The following is a 6,162-nucleotide window of genomic DNA, read 5'->3' on the forward strand; positions in this document are numbered from 1 at the left end:
GCATAAATTGCTGCTGCTATTATCATTATTAGTTGTGTTGATAAATTACAATTGTTTGACTTGTATACTTGAAGTACCTCTTAGTTAATATTTTTTAAAGCACATATTTTTCAGTGTGAAATATTCCACAAATACCGAATAAGGCCAAATTAGTAGTGTGTAAAAATACAGTTTAAAACACTCTGTTTTATTTACTGTGCATCAGGTCCGTTGTTTGGTTTGTGAGCAGGTTTTTGGCATACAGCATTAACACCTCATCAATGCTGAGGCATTACCATGCCAAGCATGATGCGCTCCCTTTTGGGAGTAGACCAACAATGAACCTTAGCAGTCATGGTGTGTACAACTGTTAATTTATTTTTCACAATAGCCTACTGGTTGCACAAAATGTCACTAATTGTTTTTTCCACACAATTTTTTGGTGAGAAAAATCATTGTTTGGCAACTCTTCTTCTTCTGAAATATCAGACTGTTTGAGATGGGACACATTCAACCCCACATTACACAATTTATGGCACTATACTAGCCAAGTAGCTGTTACTAACATCATTCAATAAGAATACTGTCAAGCTAATTTTTAATATACTGAATGTTTTCTTGTGTTGTAGGGACTACAAATATGGAGCCCATTCAGACCAGACAAAAATTGGTCGATGCTGCTTTGGTCAACATGATTGTGATGGATTCTCAGCCTTTTTCTGTGGTTGATGACGCTGGCTTCAGACAGTTTGTAGGTGTTTTAGACCCAACCTACATAATCCCCACCAGGAAGGCTTTAAAGGAAATGGTGGAAAAAAGTACCATGCAGAAAAGGAAAAGGCAAAGGCAGAACTTCAGAAGGCCTCATATGCGAGTCTGACAAGTGACATGTGGACATCCATTCATATGGATGCATACTTGGCAGTCGCTTGCCATTTTGTTAATGAGCAGGACAAACTGTCCACAGTGCTGCTGGGAGTGGGCCATTTTCCCAAGTCCCACACTGCAGAAAGCATAGCTGAAGTGAAGAGGGCTCTGATGGAAGAGTGGGGCATCCAAAACAAAATACGATGCCTTGTCACTGATGCTGCACCAAATATGCTTTTATGTGCAAAAATATTGAAAATGCGCAACACAAAGTGTGTTGCACATTCACTTAACCTGAAAGTAAAGAAATCCATTGATCACACACTGGGGCTAGAGGAGATCACGGAAAAAGGCAAGAAAAATAGTTGGTTATTTTAGGTCCAGCACAACGGCAAAGGGCATGCTAGGCTCTGCCAAATGCAGCAGCGGTTGGGTCGGCCCAACCTAAAACTGCTGCAAGAGGTTGAAACCAGATGGAACAGCACTTATACCAAGCTGCAGCGTTTATTTGAGGAGAGAGAGCCAATTGGTGCTGCCCTGGTCTCACTGAAGACCGACATTATACCCATCACTGCCACAGGGTACAGTTCAGTTCAGGAGTGTCTGGGAGTACTTTCACCATTTTACAAAGCAACTGTGGAACTGTCAGAAGAGTAAAGAGTGTCAGGGTCAAAGGTCATCCCACTTGTTTGCATGTTGCGATACACAATTTCAAGAAAACAACCTCATCTTAAAGATGAGAAAGCTCTCCAGCTGTGCATCAACCTCACAAGGATGCTGAGGGAGTCTTTATCTCCTCTTGAGACGATGAGTGTAATGAGTGTAGCAACACTGCTAGAACCTAGGTTTAAGGCTGTCTTATTCTGCAGCCAGACCAACGCTGAAGCTGCAGTGAAACGTCTGACTGCAGAATGTGCCAACATCATTGGAGCTGAACCAGTCCCTCCTGTCCCATCCACGTCCTCAGAGCCAGAGGCAGCAGCTGGTCCTTCAACCCATTCAGGTACAATTAGCCTCAAATACATAACATGATGTACTTTCTGTACATCTTAATCCTAAAAGTATGTAAATTACTGAGATTAAAACATATGAATGTAATGTCATGAATCTGATACTGACAGTTCTATTTATTACAATTTTGAAAAAAAAAAAGAAGTTAACATGCTATAAGAAATTGTGTTGCTGATTTATTTGATAACTATTATTAGGTGATGGTCTGTGGGATCTGCTGACAGCCATGTGGTGGAGAGGCAGGTGAGGAATGCCACTGCAGATGCCACAGTGGAAGTGCAGAGATATGTGGCAGATCCTTTAATTCCACCAACAGAGGATCCACTCCATTTCTGGGCGACTACAAAGACTGTCTTGCACTGCAGTTTCTGTGCACTCCAGCATCTTCCATTCCATGTGAAAGGATCTTCTCCAAGGCAGGTGAAATTGTCTCCAATGAAACAGACTCAACCCTCAGACTGTGGAACAAATCATTTTCTTAAATAAAAATCTAATAAAATAATCTTACATGTCTTATGTATTTATTTAAAAAGTTCATGAGCACTTCCACCACCACACACTCATATAAAAATACCAAAAAAAACAAATTTAAAGTCACGCCATGGCACAATTTAAGTTTATTTATAATAAACCATAAACAACCATAACTTTATTCATTCACACACACACGAAAACAACAACAAAAAAAAAAAACAAACATTCAATGGAGCACAGTGAAAACCTGCAATCATACAGAAATGTTTCTTAACAAATGAACAAACATCCGTCAACTCTATCATGATGAAGCTTCGTTTTGTGTTGCTTCAAGCTGCTCTTCACATTTTTGCCTTAAGATGGCGCCAAAGAGGACAGTGTTGAAAAGCTTCRAGTAATGAATCCTTTTCCAAAGCAAGCTTCAGTGCTTCAGAAAGCTTCATTTGTCCATCACTAGTTTTTAAAAAGTGAACTTTATAACATCCACACTGGGAGGGCGCGCCCTGCGAGTACCCAAAGCATGACTTTTGCTGTCGTGCTGTTGAAATGTCTGTCGGGGAGAGGTCTGTGGGTCAGGGAGAGGTCTGTGGGTCAGGGTCGTGAGGAGGAAGCAGATGAAGGGATGCTTTAACTTTTATTTAAGATTTGAGTTTTTTTATTTCAAAAGGTCCTCATGGCTCAGCAGCAGAAGCATAAATATTAAGAAAGCTTATGATAAAGTTGAATGAAACTCTTAGTCTGATTATGAAGTGAAATTAAATATCTGACAGTGATCATGACACAGTGTGGCTCTAATTCTTCACTTCACCATCTGTGTCACAGTTTCACGTCTCCAAAATGAGCGTACACATGGGTCAAAGCTGTGAGGCACATTTTCACGTCAAGTTTGGATTTTATAAATCACAACCTTGGTGTAAAAAGTGGCGTACGCAAGTTTCTTTTATAAATCCAACCCCAGGTGAGTATTTACAAGGTGAGTAGAAACAATGTGGAGTGTTGAAAGCAGGCAGTGAGGCAGATCTGGGATTGGCAGGCAGACAGGTAGACTTGGCAGAACTGGAGAGCAGGTAAACATCCAAAGATTTTCTGAGGTGGTAAAAAGCTTTACATTAGTTTTACTCAAGCTTAGAGACACTGAAGTGGCTGAGAACCATACTGTGATGTATGTTATGTTCCAGCAAGAGTCTGCTCTTCTCTGCAGCCTTTTAAAGCCTGCAAGCTTGTTAACAAATGAGCTGCAGCTGCTGCCAATCTGTCTCAGCCAATCAGTGGCATGCAGGAAGCTGCATTCCCAGAACACATCAGAAAAAGGCATGAAAGAGGTAAAGTTCAAATAAAGAGGAATTCAGACCAAAGTATTGTATTTCTACTTTATAAAAACCCCAACTGAATGACTAAAATGTGAAAAGGGAGGATTTTAAAAGCTTGGCATGTCCATGTTAAAGTTTGGTACAAATATGAATCTCAGCATGAATCCACTGAATGTGGTCATCAAAAACAGCAGTGGGAGGACATCCAATGCCTAAAACACACATTGTGTTGGGTTTTAAAAAGTTAATTTCTGTGTGAAGGCCTCATCATCATCCACCCACTGAATGAGTCCAAACATCCTGGTTGTTTAACGTTTGTCTCTTTATTCATGAGGAAACTTCTCAAACAAACCATGACAGTAAAAATCCTTTGACGTCTAAAAGTTTTCACACAGAGAATCTTAAATCAAATGGGTCAGCCTGGTTTCAGAACCAAGGAACCATTTCACCAGTTCAGTCCTGAGTGTGGGCCACAGATTTTAGTGTTTAAACCATTTCCTTTTTTTTAATTATTTGACCTTCAGTTCTTAACTTTTGTGCATCTGAATATTAAAATGCATCTTTGAAAAGTAATAATTAAAATGTGCATATAAAGAGTGTGTGGTGTTTGTTTGTTTTGGAGGACACAATATGCTCTTTTGAATTGTAAAGTAGACAACAATACATCTGTTTAGCATTTTTCCTCAGTCACAGCTGAGAAGAACAAACTAATGCTAATTCTGGCCAATGTGTGTGTCAACACATTCTCATTTGCATATTTGTTATCTGTTTTTATTTGTCACATCTAGTGTGAAACGAGAACAGTTTATTTACAGGGCGTACCTCATATTCAGCATCAAGGTGCTTGTTGAGCTGAACTGCCAAAAAATATAACCTTTTAAATGACATAAAGAGAAAATTACAGACACAAAGCAATGGGCACAACATTATATATTCAGTATTATGTAAAACATAAGGTATCAAAAGAAATGGAGATAGTGAATGTTTGAAATGTGTTTGCTGAATGTGTGGAGATTTTACTGAATAACTTTTAGTGGATTCTGAACCAAAGGTGAAAGAAAGCAACAAGAGATCTGAGCAGAGGGCAAGCTGATGCTAAATGATGCAGTGTGAACTAGGGATGGGTACCTTTGACATATCAATCAATTCAGTACCACTATCCAGTACCTGGGAATTGGTACCGGTACTTAACTGTACCAGTTTTTGGTACGTTGTGTGTATTGCTTTTTAAATAATAAACCTTTAAAAAAAACATATTTCTCAATATATTAAAAGTAACAAATATCAAGACAACATCCAACTCTTTGTATTTTAACATCAGTTTAATTTTTTTAAAGTGAAAACTCTTGAAAACAAGAATATTTTGTCTTATTGCACAAATTAAAATCCAGCTCCACGTGTTTCTATTGATGTCGTTTCCCACTAGAAAAACTGTGTGACGGAGGTCCATGGAAGGCAAATAAGTTTAAATCAAATAAGCAAAAAAGGCTGGAGTTAAAATAAATAAAAGGTATTCAAGCAACATTTTGAACATCCAAAACGCTCCAACACTTCGAGTTAGCTGCTTGTGCTCTTTCAGGTCAGACGTGTTCGGACTGTCGGGAAGAGCCTCTGTTGTTTCCCTCTGCGGGTCTGTTTAATGGCGGATGAAATAAAGAAAGTCGCTGTACTTTATTTACTTTGAGCAAGCGAATGTCGTTATTATGTTCATGCACGATGCTGCGTTCAGGACAAGCATTGAAAACCCACCACTCTTAACGCCAATACAGTCACAACGATGCGTTTAGGTACTGAAACATGGTGCCGTTTGAGGTCACGTGAATAGGTTCTTGGTAGTACCGACAGAATTTGGTCGGTACTTACAAAAGTATCGAATTTGGTACCCATCCCTACCGAACATATGAAAGAATAAGATGTGGGATAAAAACAAATGAAATATTTTAGTTTGTTAGATTGGAGAGTTTAGTAAAACTGTTAGTCTGTTTGATATAGGAGGTCAGAGGTTAGGCTGAAGCCACTCTGTCCTGTTGATCTCTCACTCAATATTTCATGAACTTTTGCCTAAGATGTGTTTTGTTTATAATTTTACAAGTTAAGATGAAAATCATTCTCTGTGTAATTAATGTTAAGCGAGTGTTTTACAAGTCAGTTTGTCCTTTACTCCTGAGGAACACCCAAAACAATCCGTTGGGTCTTTCTGAACTGTGTGATGTGGAGTGACACGAAGCTCTGATATCATTTCAGTCACAGCACAATAACATTAACTCTTTCTGTATGTAGCTTTGTGGTAAAAACACAGCAGTGTTTTAACAAAATATAATGTTAGCTTTAGCATCTTGTTGCAAATGTTGCTTCATGTTTCTTTTTATTGGTGGCTGTCGCCCCTGATGTTTTACACATCTTGTTTTATATCATGTTTAATGTTAAATCTGACCATCTGGGTCATTTTCTCTTTCTCCCAGGTGGTTACTTTTTCATTATGCTTTTATCAGATGTATATAAAGTGCTCGGGGGAAAAAAA

The sequence above is a fragment of the Austrofundulus limnaeus genome, unplaced genomic scaffold (genome assembly GCF_001266775.1).
Source record: "Austrofundulus limnaeus strain Quisiro unplaced genomic scaffold, Austrofundulus_limnaeus-1.0 Scaffold1499, whole genome shotgun sequence".
Classification (NCBI taxonomy): domain Eukaryota; kingdom Metazoa; phylum Chordata; class Actinopteri; order Cyprinodontiformes; family Rivulidae; genus Austrofundulus; species Austrofundulus limnaeus.